We start from the raw sequence: 23405 nt of genomic DNA, 5'->3' as shown, positions 1-23405 counted from the left end.
GTCCAAAAAGTCACTTTCTGAACACTCTACAATGGGCAAATACATGCATGTATGGAAGGTTTTGTTCAAATCAAATGGGGTGCTGTCAAAAATTGATGGATTTCACCAGCATTTTTTCAGGCAAAGAAACGTGAAAACCCTCTACATTATAAGGAGGGGTCAGAGACCCCACTTCCTCTCTGAACGCACTTCCAATAAAATAAAAGAATGTCAATGAGGTATGTGAAAGCAAAGGTTATAGCATCACCTCCTTAACAGAGCTTGCTGCATCTACTTTAGCTATAAACTCAAATTAAGGCTTGTTGTTCATTTTCAACCTTTATAACCAGGGCTTGAACTGACCCTCTATACTACTGCCATGACACAGCTTTGCTAGGAAGACCTCATAGTTAAGCCAAACAGTCAGAGCGAAAGGGCAGTGGTATCCATAAAAATAAAGGAATTGTATGGTAAGAGCGTGAAATACAGGGAGAAACAGATACCGGTAGATAGAAATGTGCAGATGAGTGAGAAAAATGAGATGGGAGACAGTTGAGGGCAGACAGCGTATCTCTTGCGTTAAAAGTCTAGCTCAAGCAGGTTGGTTCAGTAAAACACCCTTACCTCACCACCGTTACTTTACCTCACCTAACTGTGGCTTCCACAAGCCTGACCACATGGAACCACCCACATCACAGACCGGATTAACATGAGTAAAACATAGGATAACAATCCATGTTCCGTCAAAATATTTTTTTGCCACTGAGCAAATGTCAGGTCTGCAGAGCGCAAACTTGAACGTTGTGACAATTCTGTGCAATTTTAGGCGCATTTACTATGAACACTGAGGCTCTATCCGCTTTAAGTTACAGTACAGTTATAACAGTGGCCAAGTAGGCTGCTATGGATATTTGATCATAATGTAGGCCTATCAGAGTGGTCTACCATCAAAAACAATGGAGAAAATGCACCCCATAACATTTTAACATGGAAATACTTGTTCTATCATTCAGCCTACAGTAGCAGCCAATGTGTGGTGTTAAATGTAGGCCTACATTCCGTGAAATGTTGGAAAGAATATGCAGGGTTTGACATTAACCACTTGTGCTTCAGACAAGAAGTTGACTGAAACTGTGTTGTTTGATGCAAGAAACCACTTTACAAATAAAGTTAATTATTATTCCCATACCATTATTACAGAGAATCAGACAAATTATGCTATCCTCTGCCTATTGGCTACTTAGCTTAGTCAAGCCTGTCTCAAAATACAACACCGCCCCTTAAGACAGAAATAATTATCTTTACCTGACTCACTTTTCAAAGATGGCTAGAAAGGCACACGCTTTGTGCTCTTGTAGGAAACAACTACTCCCGCATTGCTGACTAGAAATTAGCTATAACTGGTTAATAACTCACTTACTAGCAAAGAATATGAACAAATGTGCACACGTGGCTACATGCAATGCACATCTACTCGTGACCACTCATGGTGTAAACACAGTCCAGTTCAAACTAAATGGCACAGATCCATATATGGCAATAGTCTATTTGCATATAGAGATACTGAAGCTCTGATTGGTTTTGCCACACTGGTCTGTAGAGTACGGGCTGAGTTGTGCCTGTCACTGCAAAATAATCTTACTCCGGTGTGTTCCGCCTACTGTACAAGAAAATCTCTTGCATAGTTAGTTTTGCATACTAGTCTTGCATAGTTTGTTTTGTTACGGTATGTTGCAGTGAAAGTGGCTAATATTGGCAATTCCCCCAGTAGAGGGAAACATTGATAGTGTTAACTAAAGGGGAAAACTAGAAAGTTGAAGTTCAATGTTCTGCTTCTCTGTGCGGCCTGATATTTATTCTGCGCGGCAGTCCTGCACCCGCGAGCAGCTTAGAGCGAACATAATCAAGGCAAATGGAAACTTGAATATTTAATGACTTTAAAATAATGGTTCACATCATTGCAGTGTGTTACAGTAATGAAACGATGACCACAAACCTTTTGCCATCATAAATTGAATGTGGTTTGATTGAAGGAGTACTATCCATATCCATGCAGCCGAAAGGGATACAGACTGAATTAGGCCAATGTTTCAAATGGTTTGAATATTCATTTTTTGAAGCAAGGGCATATACCAGTCACAAAAATACATTTTACAAGTATTATTTTACAAAACTGACTGAAATGATCTGAAGAGCATATTTTTGTCTGATGTACTGTTACCTCTGCTTTGTATTGTGTGACACTGTCTGTCCTATGTAGGCCAATGTGACTGTAACTGTACCTCCTGCTGAGTTGATTGTGTAGTCTAACCTGTACAAAATAACATCCTCAGGGGATAATAAAGTATTCTATCATATTCTGCTCTGCTCTATTGTAGCCTACTTTCATTTATCTTATAGAAAAATATAGGACATCGTTTCCTAAGGTTGCCTTATCTGAACTAAGGCTGTACTATTTCAGATAGTCTGATATTCAAGAAATTGAGGAGAGGCCCAATTATCATCAATCATACCACGCAATCAAAGCCCTGCATAAGGTTGAACAGCTTTCGTTGCTGCGCAGCAAGGGTTAGATAGTTTTCCTTTTAATAAATAAATCTGGGGCATGACGTCACTGCAATCGGCTCATGCTTCTTCTTGAGTCATGAGTTACATAAGAGCAAATTTCTATTTTAGTGATTAACCTACATAACTTAGATTTTTGTTAGGCCTGCTCTGCTGACTGTGTGCTCACTGACATCCTTTCAGAATAAAGAAACTTGATATAGGACCAAAACTATAATTTCCTGGACCATGGTCTGTCTCAGATAGCATAGGATAGCACTTACTGTATTTCAAAGTAGGCTATAGGCTATTCAACAATCAACAGATCTAAAACGTGCAGTCTTTTATCATTCCTAAATATTGGATGAAAAAAATATATATACATCACTTGGTCTAGTAGCCTGTCAAATTAGGTAATCTTATAGAAATAATGAAATCACCTGGAAGTTCCTTTCGGACAAACGCACGAATATAAAACCATTATAGGCTCAAGAGAGAAACATAAAACAATAGGCAGGCCTAAGCTACTAAACATGTATACGCAACATACCGGTAGACTATTATTCACAGACATATCAGTGGAACTTCAACGTTCGATTACGCGTAGCCAGATGTCACTCACTCCACTAAATGTAGGTTACGCTTGAACTTGCTGTAAGTGACTAAAAGTCATGCATGAACTTACCTCATGTAAAGCAGTAACGAGGGGACGATTCCAATATGAAAGGCGCATCCGTGAAATACAAAACGGCTTTTACACTGCTATTCCTACCATGCAATAGTGTTATGTAACTGGCACCATTTCTGTGGGCAAGACATCGAAGTGTTCTCTGTGCTGGTTTTCATTTTCCAACCCACACACCTCACAATTTACATCATCAGCCTTCGTCGCACCTTAAAAGGAGATAAAGGGTGTGACCAAATCAAGCGCGTTGTATCCGGATTCGCTACAGTTGGGGAGGGAAGCACCCAGCACCGCAAGTGATACTCAGTTTCAATGAGGGAGGAGCGGCGTTCTCAAATCGAGCATTAGCCTAATCAACTTGTCAATAAAGCAGCATGGTGCATCGTCCAGAAATATACATCTCTTTTCCATCAAATATATTTTCAAATGTTCAAACTAGTTTTCATTGGGAAGGCAGAAAAAGCGTTTTTATCAAAAGCAATAACTTTTGCGTGTGAAAACACATAATTGTACATTACACCACGTGCGTAATCTAGCCAAGGCTACCTCACTTGTGTTTTGAGCCGATATTGCTGTGGGTTTTGAAGGGGTTACCTGGCTGGTTCCAAAACGTATGCAATCACTTTTCACCCGAAATAAACTCCTCCAACCGGGGTAACCCGGGCCAGATAATCGAATCCCCTCATTGCCATAGAAACGTAGCCCGCTAATGTCATCGCGTAAAATTATAGACGACATTGGCCGTATTCGAAAGGATCAAACCCGAAATGAATCATGGGTAAATTGTGACTGACTGATCTACAATGGGTAATTATTTTTTATTTATGATGCAAGATGATTTGTAGATCAGTCCGTCGGCAGTTGCCTGCAGTCGTTTTGATGCTCTCGAACACGGCCATTCACTATATATTCGTTCACGTGTTAAATCGGAACTAGGATACTCGGAAATGAACGATTTGCTATTGAACACGGCACATTCAATAAACGTTAGTAAATCGGGAATGTCGGAGGTTCCTAGTTCCGATTAGCACTCGAACGCGGCATCAGACAATTAATTCGTACTAGGCTATCAACCGAGGTAATCTGCTGCTGCAGGGCAAGAACCACATTTCCCAGGTTCCGACTTTGGCAACAGTTTCCAATTTATGCAACATGCATCATGTGCACGGCCTTTTTGGTGTCAGGACCAAGTCGTATGACGTGTGTTCAGCAACTTGGTTACACAACAACCATTAATTAATCAAATGAAGGGCTATTACTACTTGCTCCCATCACTGCATGGACAGTGATATTGCGTCACTACCCTGACAGACTTCTTTGCTTTTTATGTCAATAACTATTAAGCCTTACCATTGGCCTATTGGCATATGGCGCAAATAGCCTACTATGCCAGAGTTCAAAGTAGCCCACTATAGTTGGATTAAACAGGTGGGCTGAAACTGGGTCATCCAGGACTTTTTACGGTCTCTATATAGGACAGATAAAGGCCACACAGTATCAAACCCAACTTAGTGCAATTACATGATTGAAAATACGTATGACTTTTGTATTTAGAATGATTTAGAAACGCTATGAGACCTTCACATTATCTAAATCACTGAAATATTAAAATGTCTAAAATCCACGACATCATGATGTCAAAATGTACATTCACAGGTAGAAAACACATTAACAGCTGAATTTCTAAATCTAATCAAATGTTATTTGCCACATCTGCCGAATACAACAGGTATATTCACCTTATAGTGAAATGCCTACTTACAAGCCCTTAACCAACAGTGCTTTATATAAAAAAAAAGAAGTGTTAGGTAAAAAATAGAAAGTAAAAGTAACAAATAATTAAACAGCAGAAGTAAAATAACAATAGCGACGCTATATACAGGGTGTACCGGTACAGAGTCAATGTGTGGGGGCACCGGTTAGTCGAGGTAATATGTACATGTAGGTAGAGTTAAAGTGACGATGAATAGATAATGAACAGAGAGTAGCACCAGCGTAAAAGAGGGGTCTGCGTAGCCATTTGATCAGCTGTCTTATGGCTTGGGGGTAGAAGCTGTTAAGAAGCCTTTTGGACCTAGACTTGGTGCTCCGGTACTGCTTGCCGTGCGGTAGCACAGAGAACAGTCTATGACGAGGGTGGCTGGAGTCTTTGACAATTTATAGGGCCTTCCTTTGACACCCCCTGGTATAGATGTCCTGGATGGCATGAAGATTGGCCCCAGTGATGTACTGGGCCGTAAGCACTACCCTCTGTAGTACCTTGCGGTCGGAGGCCGAGCAGTTGCCATACCAGACAGTGATGCAATCAGTCAGGATGCTCTCGATGGTGCAGCTGTAGAACCTTTTGAGGATCTGAGGACCCATGCCAAATCTTTTCAGTCTCCTGAGGGGGATTAAGCTTTGGTGTGCCCTCTTCACGGCTGTTACTGTGTTTGAACCATGATAACTTGTTGGTGATGTGGACACCAAGGAACTTGAAGCTCTCAATCTGCTCCACTGCAGCCCCATCGATGAGAATGGGGGCGTGCTTGGTCCTCCTTTTCCTGTAGTACACAATCATCTCATTTGTCTTGCTCGCGTTGAGGGAGAGGTTGTTGTCCTGGCACCACATGGGCCAGGTTTCTGACCTCCTCCCTATAGGCTGTCTCCTCGTTGTTGGTGATCAGGCCTACCACTGTTGTGTCATCGGAAACTTGATGATGGTGTTGGAGTCGTGCCTGGCCATGCAGTCATGAGTGAACAGGGAGTACAGGAGGGGACTGAGCACGCACCCCTGAGGGGCCCCGTGTTGAGGGTCAGCATGGCGGATGTGTTGTTACCCTTACCACCTGGGGGCGGCCCGTCAGGAAGTTCAGGATCCAGTTGCAGAGGGAGGCGTTTAGTCCCATGGTCCTTAGCTTAGTGATGGGCTTTGAGGGCACTGTGGTGATGAACGCTGAGCTGTAGTCGATGAATAGCATTCTCACATAGGTGTTCATTTTGTCCAGGGCAGTGTTGGATCTATTGGGGCGGTACGCAAATCGGAGCGGGTCTAGGGTTTCTGGGATAATGATGTTGATGTGAGCCATAACCAGCCTTTCAAAGCAATTCATGGCTACAGACGTGAGTGCTACGGGTCGATAGTCATTTAGGCAGGTTACCTTAGTGTTCTTTGGCACAGGGACAATGGTGATCTGCTTGAAACATGTTGGTATTACAGACTCAGTCAGGGACAGGTTGAAAATGAGCGTCAAAGCCGGTGTAGTATGATTCAATCTAAGTCCTGTATTGACGCTTTGCCTGTTTGATGGTTCATCGGAGGGCATAGCAGGATTTCTTATAAGCTTCCGGGTTAGAGTCCAGCTCCTTGAAAGCGGCAGCTCTACCCTTTAGCTCAGTGCGGATGTTGCCTGTAATCCATGGCTTCTGGTATGTATATACGGTCACTGTGGGGACCACGTCATCGATGCATTTATTGATGAAGCCAGTGACTGATGTGGTGTACTCCTCAATGCCATCGGAAGAATCCCGGAACATATTCCAGTCTGTGCTAACAAAACAGTCCTGTAGCTTAGCATCTGCTTCATCTGAGCACTTTCTTATTGACTGAGTCACTGGTGCTTCCTGCTTTCGTTTTTGCTTGTAAGCAGGAATCAGGAGGATATAATTATGGTCAGATTTGCCAAATGGAGGGTGAGGGAGAGCTTTGTACGTGTCTCTGTGTGTGGAGTAAAGGTGGTCTAGAGTTCTTTCCTGTTTGCTTATGGACGTATACTGCTCATTGAGTGCGGTCTTAGTGCCAGCATCGGTTTGTGGTGGTATATAGACAGCTACAAAAAAATACAGATGAAAAATCTCTTGGTAAATAGAGTATCTCATGATAAGCTGTAGATCACACTCCCTCAGGCGAGCAAAACCTTGAGACTTCCTTCGTGCACCAGCTGTTGTTTACAAATATACATAGACCGCCACCCCTTGTCTTACCAGAGGCCGCTGTTCTATCCTGCACGAAAAAACTTAAAACCCAACAGCTATATGTTATTCATGTCATCGTTCGTCGACTCGGGGGAACATAAGATATTACATTTTTTAATGTCCCGTTGGTAGGATATACGTTATCATAGTTCGTCTATTTTATTATCGATTGATTGTACGTTGGCTAATAGGACCGATGGTAAAGGTAGATTACCCTCTCGGCAACGAATCCGAACAAGGCACCTGGACCTTCGTCTCTGATACCTCCATCTCCTACGAATGACGGGGATGAGGGCCTTGTCGGGCGTCTGAAGTAAATTCTTCCCATCCGACTCGTTGAAGAAAAAGTATTCCTCCAGCACGGGGTGAGTAATCGCTGTCCTGATATCTAGAAGCTCTTTCCGATCATAAGACACGGTGGCAGAAACATTATGTACAAAATTAGTTAAAAATAACGCATAAAAATTACACAATAGCACAACTGGTTACGCGATTGTAAAACGGCAGCCATCTCCTTCGGCGCCATTCTTTACAATACCAAATATGGCATTGAGAGGTAGCCCAGTGGCCGGCAGTGGGAGAAGATGGAATGAGATCGATTTTGGCCGACATTCTGCAAATTTTCTCATCGATGAAACATTTGATCTCAATACAGTTTTCTGTTCCCAAGCCTAGAATCTGTTATGAACAGAGTGGACTAAGTTTTGTAAACTCTCAAAAATACGCTGCTTCACCACACTGGTGTCTTTTCTCCAGCCCACATCAATTTTCCACTTTGCTCTCCAAAATCCCTTTAGCTCTCGCAAATGCTTACTATAATTTTATACGGGGACATTCGAGCCAATGAACATAGCCTGTAGCAGTCTACTGAAACGCAATTGGTCAGGTTTTTGGACCAATCACGGCTTGACTGTTCTCTAACCAGATTTTTTTTTACCATGGAAATGAGAGGGGACGGTGAAAGGTGTACGATGGCTGACAAAAATGAAGAGGTAAGTTCGATAGTTTTTCAGTGGAAAAAACAGCTAACCAACTATGATTTTAAAATGTTGAAATTGAAGTAAACAGTTATTTGGTTTTCTGTTATTAAAACAGGCTATTGATGAGGCAAGATCAATGAACGTTATCTTGCTAGGAAGCTAACTGGGTCATTCCTACAATGGTTACTTTTGGACCAAATAACTTTTGGTAAAAAAAAAAGATTTTTCATTTGTTTTGTATCAGAAAAACATATTGGTCAAGCTCAGGCACTTAAATCCTAATAAATATAGGTAGATTGTTCACACACGGACCATGGGATATTTCCACCCTATCTGAAAGTGTTAATGATGCATGTGCACTACCGTTCAAAAGTTTGGGGTCACTTAGAAATGTCCTTGTTTTTTAAAGAAAAGCACGTTTTTGTCCAATAAAATAACATCAAATTGATCAGAAATACAATATAGACATTGTTAATGTTGTAAATGACTATTGTAGCTGGAAAAGGCATTTTTTTATGGAATATCTACGTAGGCGTACAGAGGCCCATTATCAGCAACCATCACTCCTGTGTTCCAATGGCACGTTGTGTTAGCTAATCCAAGTTTATCATTTAAAAGGCTAATTGATCATTAGAAAACCCTTTTGCAATTATGCTGGCACAGCTGAAAACTGTTGTCCTGATTAAATAAGCTAGACTAGTTTAGTATCTGGAGCATCAGCATTTGTGGGTTCGATTACAGGCTCAAAATGGCTAGAAACAAAGACTTTCTTCTGAAACTCGTCAGTCTATTCTTGTTCTGAGAAATGAAGGCTATTCCATGTGAGAAATTGCCAAGAAACTGAAGATGTCGTACAACAATGTGTACTACTCCCTTCACAGAACAGCGCAAACTGTCTCTAACCAGAATAGAAAGAGGAGTGGGAGGCCCCAGTGCACAACTGAGCAAGAGGACAAGTACATTAGAGTGTCTAGTTTGAGAAACAGACACCTCACAAGTTCTCAAATGGAAGCATCATTACATAGTACCCGCAAAATACCAGTCGCAACGTCAACAGTGAAGAGGCAACTCCGGGATGCTGGCCTTCTAGGCAGAGTTCCTCTGTCCACAGATCTTGGAGCCTCAGCAGCTCCTAGAGTTGATCTTGGAGCCTCAGCAGCTTCTACAGTTGATCTTAGTTGCTTCTTTTAACTGAAAGCAGGGATACTCCATGACCCCCTCATTTCTTTGGCAGACAGGTTATGTCTCGGTACTTGAGGAATCTTATCACTTGATGCAGTTAGATGGGTTACCTGGGAAGGGATTACAATATACTAAGATTAGAAAAGCTTTGAAAACATTCCCCTACTCACACAGCATCTAGACAAGATCTCCTTCTTGCAGTAAAAAAATTGACATGCAAAAAAGCAGCTCTGGGTTTGTGTGTATGCACACACACCTACCTCAAGTGTTTCCTGCACCTTTGTGTCAACACTGTTCTCGCTGACAAAGAAGAGCTCTACTGATGCAGACTTTAAGTTGTTGAACAGTGCCCCAGTATCTGGAATGTCTTCTCCTGGGCGCACTAGCCTGTGGGCTGATCTATTCAGGGTCCCCTTTGCCATGGCTGGCCTCGAAGAAATTCTAGCTTATGTCATGGAAGCCTCGCTTGAATGGTTCAGTCGAAAAGAGGAAGAAGTTTCCCTTCTGTTTTATTTTGGCTTGCTGGCCAGTTGCTGAAGAAATGCAGCTGATTAACTTCTGGGTACCTGTCCTTAACCATCTCCAGAACTGGATCAAGGTGTGCCCAGATTGCTGGCAGGTCATGCCTTCTCAATGGGGAGATGGAGCAGAAGGCAACGGGTGAAGGCTGTGCTCCTGCATATAATACTCCAGTATGGATGGTCGCCTGCTGATGCGAACCTCCAAAATGAACAGACTGGACTTCCATAGAGTATTTGCAGGTGTCACACCCTGATCTGTTTCACCTGTTCCTGTGATTGTCTCCACCCCCTCCAGGTGTCACTTATTTTCCCCAGTGTATTTATCCCTGTGTTTCCTGTCTCTCTGTGCCAGTTCGTCTTGTATGTTTAGTCAGGTCAACCAGTGTCTTTTTCCCGTACTCCTTTTGCTATTCTCCTTTTTCTAGTCCTCCCGGTTTTGACCCTTGCATGTTTCTGGACTCTGTACCCGCCTGCCTGACCATTCTGCCTGCCTTGACCATGAGCCTGTTTGCCACTCTGTACCTCTTGGACTCTAATCTGGTTTTGACCTTTTTGCCTGTCCATGACCATTCTCTTGCCTACCCCCTTTGTATTATTAAACATTGTAAGACTCCAACCATCTGCCTCCTGTGTCTGCATCTGGGTCTCACCTTGTGCCTTGATAGCAGGAGTAATTCTCGCTGAAGTCCACATGGATCAAACACTCATTGTGCATCAAATCAAATGTTATTGGTCACATACACGTGTTCAGCAGATGTTATTGCGGGTGTAGCGAAATGCTTGTGTTTCTAGCTCCGACAGTTTTTATTTTTATTTATTTCACCTTTATTTAACCAGGTAGGCCAGTTGAGAACAAGTTCTCATTTACAACTGCGACCTGGCCAAGATAAGGCAAAGCAGATTGACACATACAACAACACAGAGTTACACATGGAATAAACAAACATACAGTCAATAATACAGTAGGGGAAAAAATATATTCAATGTGTGCAAATGAGGTAATTTAAGGGAGGTAAGGCAATAAAATAGGCCATAGTGGTGAGGTAATTATGATATAGCAATTAAACACTGGAGTGATAGATGTGCAGAAGATGAATGTGCAAGTAGAGATACTGGTGTGCAAAGGAGCAAAAAAGAAATAACAATATGGGGATGAGGTAGTTGGGTGGGCTATTTACAGACTGGCTGTGTACAGGTGCAATGATTGGTAAGCTATTTTGTAAATGACATCGCCGAAGTCAATGATCGGTAGCATAGTCAGTTTTACGAGGGTATGTTTGGCAGCATGAGTGAAGGATGCTTTGTTGCGGAATAGGAAGCGGTATCTAGATTTCATTTTGGATTGGAGATGCTTAATGTTAGCATGGAAGGAGAGTTTACAGTCTAACCAGACACCTAGGTATTTGTAGTTGTCCACATATTCTAAGTCAGAACCGTCCAGAGTAGTGATGCTAGACGGGTGGGCGGGTGCGGGCAGCGATCGGTTGAAGAGCATGCATTTAGTTTTACTTGTGTTTAAGAACAGTTGGAGGCCACGGAAGGAGTGTTGTATGGCACTGAAGCTCATCTGGAGGTTTGTGAACACAGTGTCCAAAGAAGGGCCAGAAGTATACAGTGCAGCAATATTTAACAATTTCACAACATATACCCAATACACAGAAATGTAAGTAAAGGAATATAATTAAGTGAAATATTAAATATATGGACAATCACTGTCAGAGCGGCATAGACTAAGATACAGTAGGATAGTATAGAATACAGTATATACATATAAGATGGGTAATGCAAGATACAGTTGAAGTGGGAAGTTTACATACAATTAGGTTGGAGTCATTAAAACTCGTTTTTCAACCACTCCACATATTTCTTGTTATCAAACTATAGTTTTGGCAAGTCGGTTAGGACATCTACTTTGTTCATGACAAGTAATTTTTCCAACAATTGTTTACAGACAGATTATTTCACTTATAATTCACTGTATCACAATTCAAGTGGGTCAGAAGTTTACATACACTAAGTATTAAAGACTGCGCCTTTAAATAGCTTGGAAAATTCCAGAAAATGATGTCATGGCTTTAGAAGCTTCTGATAGGCTAATTGACATCATTTGAGTCAATTGGAGGTGTACCTGTGGATATATTTCAAGGCCTATCTTCAAACTCAGTGCCTCTTTGCTTGACATCATGGGAAAATCAAAATAAATCAGCCAAGACCTCCACTATTCTGGTTCATCCTTGGGAGCAATTTCCAAACGGCTGAAGGTACCACGTTCATATGTACAAACAATAGTAAGCAAGTATAAACACCATGGGACCACGCAGCCGTCATACCGCTCAGGAAGGAGACACGTCCTGTCTCCTTGAGATGAACGTACTTTGGTGCGAAAAGTGCAAATCAATCCCAGAACAACAGCAAAGGACCTTGTGAAGATGCTGGAGGAAACAGGTACAAAAGTATCTATATCCACAGTAAAACAAGTCCTATATCGACATAACCTGAAAGGCCGCTCAGCAAGGAAGAAGCCACTGCTCCAAAACTACCATAACAAAACCAGACTACGGTTTGCAACTGCACATGGGGACAAAGATCGTACTTTTTGGAGAAATGTCCTCTGGTCTGATGAAACAAAAATAGAACTGTTTGGCCATAATGACCATTGTTATGTTTGGAGGAAAAAGGGGGAGGCTTGCAAGCCGAAGAACACCATCCCAACCGTGAAGCACGGGGGTGCAGCATCATATTGTGGGGGTGTTTTGCTGCAGGAGGGACTGGTGCACTTCACAAAATAGATGGCATCATGAGGCAGGAAAATTATATGGCTATATTGAAGCAACATCTCAAGACATCAGTCAGGAACTTAAAGCTTGGTCGCAAATGGGTCTTCCAAATGGACAATGACCCCAAGCATACTTCCAAAGTTGTGGCAAAATGGCTTAAGGACAACAAAGTCAAGTTATTGGAGTGGTCATCACAAAGCCCTGACCTCAATCCCATAGAAAATTTGTGGGCAGAACTGAAAAAGTGTGTGTGAGCAAACCTGACTCAGTTACACCAGCTCTGTCAGGAGGGATGGGCCAAAATTCACCCAACTTATTGTGGGAAGCTTGTGGAAGGCTACCCAAAACGTTTGACCCTAGTTAATCAATTTAAAGGCAATGCTACCAAATACTAATTGAGTGTATGTAAACTTCTGACCCACTGGGAATGTGATGAAAGAAATAAAAGCTGAAATACATCATTCTCTCTACTATTATTCTGACCTTTCACATTCTTAAAATAAAGTGGTGATCCTAACTGACCTAAGACAGGCAATTTGTACTAGGATTAAACGTCAGGAATTGTGAAAAACGGAGTTTAAATGTATTTGGCTAAGGTGTATGTAAACTTTCGACTTCAACTGTCGTAAACATTATTAAAGTGACTAGTGTTCCATTTATTAAAGTGGCCAGTGATTTCAAGTATATGTATATAGGCAGCAGCCTCTATGTGCTAGTGATGACTATTTAATCTCTCTGGCGTTCCGCTAGCGACCCACCTCGACAACATCCGGTGAAATTGCAGAGCGCCAAATTCAAATCTCTCTCCTCTCTCTCTCTCTCTCTCTCTCTCTCTCCTCTCTCTCTCTCTCTCTCTCTCTCCTCTCTCTCTCTCTCTCTCTCTCTCTCTCTCTCTCTCTCTCTCTCTCTCTCTCTCTCCTCTCTCTCTCTCTCTCTCTCTCTCTCTCTCTCTCTCTCTCTCTCTCTCTCTCTCATATATATATATTCATATATATATATATATATATATATGCCTGATGACTCCTTGCTGTCCACCTGGCCATGCTGCTGCTCCAGTTTCAACTGTTCTGCCTGCAGCTATAGAACCCTGACCTGTTCCCAGACCTGCCGTTTTCAACTCTCTCGAGACAGCAGGAGCGGTAGAGATACTCTGAATGATTGGCTATGAAAAGCCAACTGACATTTACTCCTGAGGTTCTGACCTGTTGCACCCTCGACAACCACTGTGATTATTATTATTATTTGACCCTGCTGGTCATCTCTGAACATTTGAACATCTTGGCCATGTTCTGTTATAATCTCCACCCAGCACAGCCAGAAGAGGACTGGCCACCCCTCATTGCCTGGTTCTTCTCTAGGTTTCTTCCTAGGTTCTGGCCTTTCTAGGGAGTTTTTCCGAGCCACTGTGCTTCTACACCTGCATTGCTTGCTGTTTGGGGTTTTAGGCTGGGTTTCTGTACAGCACTTTGAGATATCAGCAGATGTAAGAAGGGCTTTATAAATTTTCTTTGATTGATTGATTTGATTGAGATAGCTGTTGAGAAGCTGTTTTTCAGTCTCTCGGTCCCAGCTTTGATGTACCTGTACTGACCTCACCTACTGGATGATAGCGGAGTGAACATGCACTGGCTCTGTTGGTTGTTGTCCTTGATGATCTTTTTGGCCTTCCTGTGACATCGGGTGCTGTCGGTGTCCTGGAAGGCAGATAGTTTGCCCCCGGTGATGCATTGGGCAGAGCACACCACCCTCTGGAGAGCCCTGCGGTTGCGGGCAGTGCTGTTGCTGTACCAAGCAGTGATACAGCTTGAGACTCACCCTCAGCTCTTTGTACACTGCATACTGCCATCTGATGTTAAAAAGGTGGTGCCTGAATCTGAAGAGCCTATCCTGGAAATGACTGACAAGTTTGTCCTCAGTCGTCGTCACCTCCTTCTTCACTGTAACGTTGGTCCTCTGTTCTTCATCTTTGGAGGTCGCAACTGACCATTGAGTCAGGGCAATTTCATTGTTTGATGGGAGTTTCACAAGGGTGTGAGTGGTATGTTGGCACTCTTTACACTCACCATACGCACAGGTTTAAGACTTGGTGTTGCACACAGTGACATCTGCCATCTCCTCAAGATTTTTTGAGGATAAAAGCCCACGGCTGTAAAGGCTGTTAGCCATGAATTGGAGATTCTCGTGGGATTTAAGTTGGTACATCTCACGGTCAGCTTCCGTGGGTGCTTTTTACTCCGTTACATTTGACCACATCAACTGTTACATATTTAGTTAAAGATTTATATTATTATATATTATGTTAACAGCCGATTCCATTGACTGATTCCTACTCTGCCAGCCCAGCCGATACACCAGAGGTAAGTAGAGAACTAAAAATCTGTGGAGACAGGGTGAACCTTATTGACACTATGTGTAAGGTGTTTGCCTTTTTAAGCCAGCGACGTGGGTTTGCTTCCTTGCCCCGCCGTTCGCTACATTGGTGTCAGTAATGGAATTTACCGTCCACCTTCCGCTTCCATCATGTTCTGTTCCCCTGGATAGCCTTCTTGCTATACTTATTTACAGATGCCTAGCTTTCCCAGCGTTGGTGTTTTATATGGGCGCTGGAGCAATACAACGAGGAAAGCCTCCCTCTAGTAGGGTGCCCTATGGAGGGGCAGCGCTGCTTACGCTTGATCTCCAAGCCTATGGTCCCGTTCCGGGCCTTGTAGGTCTTGCTGGGATTTGGTGTTGCAGCTTTTCAGCCGCAGTTAGACATACACTTTGCCTTCCTGTAACAAGCCATCTGCCATAGCCTTTACATCTGCAGAGCGAACGGGTGCGCTACTACACTATCATTCTGCTATTGCCGGCAGCTTGCCAGGGTTTCTTCCGTAACGGGATCGAACCCTACCTTTTGCCTGGTACCGGTGGGATGCTTTTCCATCCAGATGTTACTGGTCTCTACCCACGACCCCCGTTTTTCCCCTAGGAAAAGGGCACCTCCCGACTTGGGGATCCATTTGTGCTTTTTACACGTCAGTTTGGATAGAGTTGGATTGACAGGAGAGCTGCCTCTCCCTGTCTCCTGGGCACCTCCCTGCAGGGTCAGGTCACTTCTCTCTCAGCTGTCCCTGTTGGATAGAGGAGGTCCATTAAGTTGGCATGGGTATACTACCCCGGTGAGGCTTGAGGTTCTCTTTGCTACCATGGTCAGGCCCACTCAAAGGTATTGTTTGAGGCATCTCTGTTAAGAGATTTGTTAAGCTCTACGTTACCCCTCATTCATTATGAAGTTTCCCCCAAATGGACGTCTTGCGCCTGTTCGGCGCATACATCCTGGGGCCTCTTAGGTATGATTCTGTCAAGACTACCTAGCTTCAGAGAGTATATGAGCACTACGGAAGTTGGCTACATCCCCATAGTGAGAGACCGAAACTAGTATTTGAAAGCGAACTTAAGGTTACTTGCTTAACGCCGATTCTCTGATAATATGAGTGAGGTCTCTCACCGCATTTCCCTTCACACTTGTAAGGAAGAAAACATATGGTTGATCATGAAGTAGTGGGCGGGACAGTGGCGCCTTATAAGGAGTGGGGTTGCCCACTATTCACCATGTTTCCTGTCTGTATCCGACAGATGTTGTATGATTGGAGATTCCTGTGACTCTGCCCCGAAGGCGTCCCCCATAGTGAGCGACCCCACTCATTATCAGAGAACCAGGGTTACGCAAGTATCCTTAGGTTATGGTGTGGAATGTTTATTTCCTTAATATGTCACTGCTTGTTTTGCTTGCTTGAATCATTTGTCTTGGTCAGACAATTTACAGTAAGCTCTATTGAAACCTTTAAAAATGTGGTATATAACAGAAAAGATTCAGAGGAGTCCTTGCTGTTACACATATGCACTCTAAAACAGCTCTGACCTGAAGTGAATTGATTTGAAATTCTGATAATGGCACAACCTTTATGGAAATCACTGCTCTTTGCTGAATCACCCTTGGTTACATTGCACAATAACCTTACAGGATATTAGTTCCATGTGTGTCCATGGCGACATGGTGACTTCGTTCTATTTCGGAAGAGGAGAGCAAGAGATTCCTCCCATCCATTACTTAACCCTAGTGGTCTTCCCTGGCTGTATTGTGACTGGTCACCACTAGATTAGGTCACATACAGAACATTCTAAGGTTATGAATTGGAATAATGTATTTTGGGGGTTATTACTAGATAATGTAGAGGTCTAAATTGCAGCAAAGTGGTGAACCTTTATAATTAAAGCCAGTGTAGAAAGATACTGCTGTGCTGGCTTTAATTATAAAGGTTCACCACTAATTGACCGTAGAACCATCAAATAGTAATCAAATGTACATCTTCATAGTGTAATGATTAGAGGCTTGCTGAATGAAGTATACGCTGATCCCTGTATGCTTGAAAATACATTGGCTGAAAAGGTGTCTGGCATGTTTTGCCACAGGCACCTTTCAGCAGATGCATTTTTCATTACACACTTCAAATTTCAGCTATACCATAAAATATAATGTACAACATACAACAACAAAAAACACAATATATATATATGCCTGCACTTTGACATGTATTAGAGGTTGTCATAGTATCCTACAGTAGCAGTCGCATAAATTATGCACTTCATTATTAACAATGCACACTGGAGTCCTCATGGTACAACTTTTTCATCAATTAGTTGACCAGGATTCATGTAGCAATAAAAAGTAAATTAAATAAACTGTGTTCTACAACTCCCATCTACCTTACAGACCTTGCAGCTTGAGGATATGCCATCATGGTGAGTCAGAGAAGGGAGAATAAAGGGAAAAACAAACACACTTAGACACCCACATGCGCGCACACTAGTGATGGGCATTCCGGCTCTTTTCAGTGAGCCGGCTCGTTCGGCTCAGCTTACCATAAAGAGCCGGCTCTTTTGGCTCCCAAACGGCTCTTTAAAAAAAAGTGTTTCGTATTTTTTCAAGTCAAACAGTTTGCGATAGTTTGACTATGATTGGTGTTGAAACAATTCTAATTAAATTATTAAATGAAATCATACTCTATTTTAGTCCAAGATGGCGTAGCAATTTGTCTTCGTCTTGTCCCGTGTATATATATTTTTTCCCCCTTCGTATATATTTTTTTATATTTTAACCTCTGTTTCAACATACTCTCCTGCAACCCGCCTCACCCAATGTGGTATGGATCTGCTATTTTCTATACATTACAACCGGAACCCCCAACAGAAGCTAGCCAGATAACTAGCTAATAGCTAATAGTCAGTTAGCCACGGCTAGCGGTCATCAGCTAACCTTAGCCTGGTCAACTCCTGCCAGTCTGTACAGCGCGTTTCAACCCAGAGCTTACCGGACTGCTCTTTCTCCATCTCCAGTTTCCTACCGCAAGCTCTGAACCTTTTCACCTGCATCATCGCAGCTACCTAGCTGCTATCCGAGTGGCTACCCCCCTGGCTAACGTCTCTGTCCCGAAGCAAGCACCAGTGAGCCTGGAACTAGCCTCATGCTAGGCCCAGCCCCCGGCTAGCTTAACGAGGTCCATCAGCCACTCCTTCGGCTACAATTCATATTTTGCAATTGGCCTGGACCCCTTTTACTGCCGACACGGAGCCCCGCCGATTCCAACACGACTGGTCTACCGACGTAATCCGCCCGAGGAGTGTCAACAGGCTCCTCCGTCGCGACGTCCCCTGAAGGCCCAATCGCTAGCCTGCTAGCCGCAGCCCGCTAGCTGTCTAGAGCATATCGGACTGCTAGCTGAAGAGGACCATCAGCCAATTTCTGGGGCTACAATACCTATTTTGCCAATTGGCCTGGACCCTATAACTGCCTACACGGAGCTCTGCCAATCCAACATGACTGGTCTGCCGACGTAACCGTCCGAGGGAGCTACAACAGACTTTCTTCTGTCGCGACATCCTCCCTAAGGCCCTTCTGCTAGCCCCGGCCCACTAGCTGTCTGAATCGCCGTGTCTCCAGCTCGCCTAGCCTCCCAATGGTCCCTATGATCACTCGGCTATGCATGTCTCTCCCTAATGTCAATATGTCTTGTCCATTGCTGTTTTGGTTAGTGATTATTGTCTTATTTCACTGTAGAGACTCCAGCCCTGCTCAATATGCCTTACCTAGCCCTTTTGTTTCACCTCCCACACATGCGGTGACCTCACCTAGTCTAAATGATGTCTCGAGACAAAACCTCTCTCATCGTCACGCAATACCTAGATTTAGCTCCACTGTATTCACACCCTACCATACCCTTGTCTGTACATTATGCCTTGAATCTATTCTTCCACGCCCAGAAACCTGTTCCTTTTACTCTCTATTCCGAACGCACTAGACGACCAGTCCTTATAGCCTTTAGCCGTACCCTTATCCTACTCCTCCTCTGTTCCTCTGGTGATGTAGAGGTTAATCCAGGCCCTGCAGTGCCTAGCTCCACTCCCATTCCCCAGGCGCTCTCATTTGTTGATTTCTGTAACCGTAAAAGCCTTGGTTTCATGCATGTTAACATTAGAAGCCTCCTCCCTAAGTTTGTTTTACTCACTGCTTTAGCAACCTCTGCCAACTCGGATGTCCTAGCTGTGTCTGAATCCTGGTTTAGGAAGGTCACCAAAAATCCTGAAATTTCCATCCCTAACTATAACACTTTCCGACAAGATAGAACTGCCAAGTTGCAATCTACTGCAGAGATAGCCTGCGGAGTTCTCTCATACTATCCAGGTCTGTGCCCAAACAATTCGAGCTTCTATTTCTAAAAATCCACCTTTCCAGAAACAAGTCTCTCACTGTTGCCGCTTGTTATAGACCACCTTCTGCCCCCAGCTGTGCCCTGGACACCATATGTGAATTGATTGACCCCCATCTATCTCCAGAGCTCATACTGTTAGGTGACCTAAACTGGGACATGCTTAACACCCCGGCCTTCCTACAATCTAACCTTGATGCCCTCAATCTCACACAAATTAACCCAAAATCTGTAAACACGGGCACCCTCATAGATATCATCCTGACAAACCTTCCCTCTAAATACACCTCTGCTGTCTTCAACCAGGATCTCAGCGATCACTGCCTCACTGGCTGCGTCCGTAATGAGTCTGCGGTCAAACGACCACCCCTCATCACTGTCAAATGCTCCCTAAAACACTTCAGCGAGAAGGCCTTTGTAATCGACCTGGCCCGGGTATCCTGGAAGGATATTGACCTCATTCCGTCAGTAGAGGATGCCTGGTTATTCTTTAAAAGTGCTTTCCTCACCATCTTAAATAAGCATGCCCCATTCAAAAAATGTTGAACCAGGAACAGATGGAGCCCTTGGTTCACTCCAGACCTGACTGCCCTTGACCAGCACAAAAACATCCTGTGGTGTACTACATTAGCATCGAATAGCCCCCACGATACGCAACTTTTCAGGGAAGTTAGGAACCAATATACACATGCAGTTAGGCGAGAAAAGGCTAGCTTTTTCAAACAGAAACTTGCATTCTGTAGCACAAACTCCAAAAAGTTCTGGGACACTGTGAAGTCCATGAAGAATAAGAGCACCTCCTCTCAGCTGCCCACTGCACTGAGGCTAGGAAACACTGTCACCACCGATAAATCCACGATAATTGAGAATTTCAATAAGCATTTTTCTACGGCTGGCCATGCTTTCCACCTGTCTACCCCTACCACGGCGGCAGGATAGCCTAGTGGTTAGAGTGTTGGACTAGTAACCAAAAGGTTGCAAGTTCAAATCCCCGAGCTGACAAGGTACAAATCTGTCGTTCTGCCCCTGAACAAGGCAGTTAACCCACTGTTCCTAGGCCGTCATTGTAAATAAGAATGTGTTCTTGACTGACTTGCCTAGTTAAATAAAGGTAAAATAATAATAATTTCTCCTTCACCCGAAAACTAATGTTCTGAAAGAGTTGCAAAATCTGGACCCCTACAAATTAGCTGGGCTAGACAATCTGGACCCTCTCTTTCTAAAATTATCCACCGTAATTGTTGAAACCCCTATTACTAGCCTGTTCCACATCCCTTTCGTATCGTCTGAGATCCCCAAAGATTGGAAAGCTGCTGCGGCCATCCCCCTCTTCAAAGGGGGAAACACTCTAGACTCAAACTATTGCAAACCTATATCTATCTTACCCTGCCTATCTAAGGTCTTCGAACGCAAAGTTAACAAACAGATCACCGACCATTTTGAATCCCACCGTACCTTCTGTGCTATGCAATCTGGTTTCCGAGCTGGTCATGGGTGCACCTCAGCCACGCTCAAGGTCCTAAACGATATCATAACCGCCATCGATAAAAGACAATACCGTGCAGCCGTATTCATCGACCTGGCCAAGGCTTTCGACTCTGTCAATCACCACATTCTTATCGGCAGACTCAACAGCCTTGGTTTCTCAAACAACTGCCTCGCCTGGTTCACCAGACAGAGTTCAGTGTGTCAAATCGGAGGGCCTGTTGTCCGGACCTCTGGCAGTCTCTATGGGGGTGTCACAGGGTTCAATTCTCGGGCCGACTCTTTTCTTTGTATACATCAATGATGTTGCTCTTGCTGCTGGTGATTCTCTGATCCACCTGTAAGCAGACGACACCATTCTTTATACTTCTGGCCCTTCTTTGGACACTGCGTTAACTAACCTCCAGACGAGCTTCAATGCCATACAACTCTCCTTCCGTGGCCTGCAACTGCTCTTAAATGCAAGTAAAACTAAATGCATGCTCTTCAACCGATCGTGGCCCGCACCCGCCCGCCCGTCCAGCATCACTACTCTGGACGGTTCTGACTGAGAATATGTGGACAATTACAAATACCTAGGTGTCTGGTTAGACTGTAAACTCTCCTTCTAGACTCACATTAAGCATCTCCAATCCAAAATTCAATCTAGAATTGGCTTCCTATTTCGCAACAAAGCATTCTTCACTCATGCTGCCAAACATACCCTCGTAAACCTGACTATCCTACCGATCCTTGACTTCAGCGATGTCATTTATAAAATAGCCTCCAACACTCTACTCAGCAAATTGGATGCAGTCTATCACAGTACCATCTGTTTCGTCACCAAAGCCCCATATACTACCCACCACTGCGATCTGTATGCTCTCGTTGGCTGGCCCTCACTTCATATTTGTTGCCAAACCCACTGGCTCCAGGTCATCTATAAGTCTTTGCTAGGTAAAGCTCTGCCTTATCTCAGCTCACTGGTCACCATAGCAGCACCCACCCGTAGCACGCGCTCCAGCAGGTATATTTCACTGGTCACCCCCAAAGTCAATTCCTCATTTGGCCGCCTTTCCTTCCAGTTCTCTGCTGCCAATGACTGGAACGAACTGCAGAAATCGCTGAAACTGGATACTTTTATCTCCCTCACTAACTTCAAGCACCAGCTGTCAGAGCAGCTCACAGATCATAGCACCTGTACATAGCCCATCTGTAAATAGCCCATCCAACTACCTCATCCCCATACTGTATTTATTTATTTTGCTCCTTTGCACCCCAGTATCTCTACTTGCACATTCATCTTCTGCACATCTATCACTCCAGTGTTTAATTGCTATATTGTATATATTCCTGTTATATTCCTGCATAACTTCATTAGGATGAACACGAGGACCAGGAGGGGATCTGCAGCTTGCCGCTGTGTGCCAGAGGGGAAGTCTGCTGCTCTGCAGGATGTTTCAAGGATGGGGTCCAACAACTGCGGGTCCTCCTAAGAGAGGCAATCCGTGTGCGGGAGATTTTCACCTACTACTTCTTCGAAGAGGGTTCTGTTCCCTGGCAACACCATAGACTACACTATGCACAACCAAAGGCTCTTTTAAGAGCCATTCACATTGCAATAAGAGTATTCTTCCATTTACTTAGCCATGTCAACTGCAGTTATTCAATTCCCAGTTTCTCTCCCTTTGATTTCTACTTCTCAGGTGAGGGTGCTGTTTAGGTAAGGGATGTCTGTACAAAAACAAAACAGGCTCTTTTAAGTAGAGGCCGACCGATTATGATTTTTCAACGCCGATACCGATTATTGGAGGACCAAAAAAAGACTCTACCGATTAATCGGACGATTTTTATATATTTGTAATAATGACAATTACAACAATACTGAATGAACAATAAAACACTTATTTTAACTTAATATAAAACATAAATCAAATCTATTTAGTCTCAAATAAATAATGAAACATGTTCAATTTGGTTTAAATAATGCAAAAACAGTATTGGAGAAGAAAGTAAAAGTGCAATATGTGCCATGTAAAAAAAGCTAACATTTAAGTTCCTTGCTCAGAACATGAGAACATATGAAAGCTGGTGATTCAATATTCCCAGTTAAGAGGTTTTAGGTTGTAGTTATTGTAGGAATTATGAAGCGTCGACCATTTCTCTCTATACCATTTGTATTTCATATATCTTTGACTATTGGATGTTCTTATAGGCACTTTAGTATTGCCAGCCTAATCTCGGGAGTTGATAGGCTTGAAGTCATAAACAGCGCTGTGCCTCAAGCATTGCTAAGAGCTGCTGGTAAACACAGTAAAGTGCTGTTTGAATGAATGCTTACGAGCCTGCTGCTGCCTACCACTGCTCAGTCAGACTACTCTATCAAATCATAGACTTAATTATAATATAATAAACACATAAATATGAGCCTTTGGTCATTAATTTGGTCAAATCTGGAAACTATAATTTCGAAAACAAAACATTTATTCTTTCATTGAAATACGGAACCGTTCCGTATTTTATCGAACGGGTGGCAACCTTAAGTCTAAATATTGCTGTTATATTGCACA

The 23405-nt window shown here is 43.4% G+C and overlaps 1 protein-coding gene across 4 annotated transcripts in view; it reads right to left on the bottom strand.

The window, feature by feature from the left end:
• Nucleotides 1–23405, bottom strand: part of LOC106603298 (neuronal PAS domain-containing protein 2) — a 93493-nt gene that overhangs the window by 65537 nt on the left and 4551 nt on the right. For all 4 annotated transcript variants that reach the window (XM_014196792.3, XM_014196796.3, XM_014196799.3 and 1 more), the window contains exon 2: nucleotides 3209–9434. The gene's annotated coding sequence lies outside the window, so the exon portion shown is untranslated. The remainder of the gene's footprint in view (nucleotides 1–3208; nucleotides 9435–23405) is intronic.

Source organism: Salmo salar, chromosome 04 (genome assembly GCF_965601325.2).
Source record: "Salmo salar chromosome 04, fSalSal1, whole genome shotgun sequence".
NCBI lineage: Eukaryota > Metazoa > Chordata > Actinopteri > Salmoniformes > Salmonidae > Salmo > Salmo salar.
This window is presented reverse-complemented; position numbering and strand designations above follow the sequence as displayed.